Below are 908 nucleotides of genomic sequence, written 5' to 3'. Positions count from 1 at the left end.
AACCAGTTCTTCTCTCATCTGGCCATAGATACGAAACTCTAGTCTAGAATAAAGGACATTTTAAGTGTTTTTAAAAGTTTTGTCCTCTCACCAAAAGAGACGACATACATTCTGCTAGATGTAAGAGTTATTTATATCTGCAGGTTTGATTATGTAAATGCATGTAGAAAAAATTTATTTCAACGACAAAAAAAATATCTGCAGTTTGACTTGCATTTTTATAGATCTCAGCACAATTAAATCCACTGCAGCTAAATGCTCCGATGTCTGTTTCTTCCACTTCAGTATTACACAATACGTTGTGTTGGTCTATAACAAAACTTCCTAGCAGCTTGCAACTGTAACATGACAAAATATGAAGAAGTGAAAGTGTAAAAACACTCATCCTGAAAGAAAACAGATTTTGACTTCTTYCCAAAACACGGAGTAGTAAACATTTTGTCCACTTGGTGGGGCTTGTGAGCAGAGTTGAAATTGCTCAGCCTCAGTATTCATTTCACAAACATTTGCAAAGGTTAGTAGAAACAAGGAAGTCAAAGAGTTTGAGGTGTCAAACAACCCTCCCTTAGGCAGACGTAYGTTTTACACTTTCACTTGGTGTTACTTTTACAAGGCGTTTTATACTGATGTCAATGATCTAAGAAGTAGATCACAGTAAAACTACAAAGCAAGGGAGCAGTCAGTCCTRTTTTCTGCTCACTGCAAAGAAGAAATAGTTAAGTTTCCTACTAAATAACTCAGACTGTTCCTATTGATGCCAAAATCCAAAMCTTTGTGCAGTTTCATGTGACAAAGCAATAGGCAGTTGCTTTCATGCAAGCAATTTGTTTTCTTTGGCCACCTGTGTGATTTGCACAATGGAGTGTGTTTGTGTACACATACAGACATGTTCCTGAGATTGAGGAAGA

This window comes from Poecilia reticulata, linkage group LG2, assembly GCF_000633615.1.
Source record: "Poecilia reticulata strain Guanapo linkage group LG2, Guppy_female_1.0+MT, whole genome shotgun sequence".
NCBI lineage: Eukaryota > Metazoa > Chordata > Actinopteri > Cyprinodontiformes > Poeciliidae > Poecilia > Poecilia reticulata.
The sequence above is the reverse complement of the archived record's forward strand: the minus strand, read 5'-3'. Positions refer to the sequence as shown.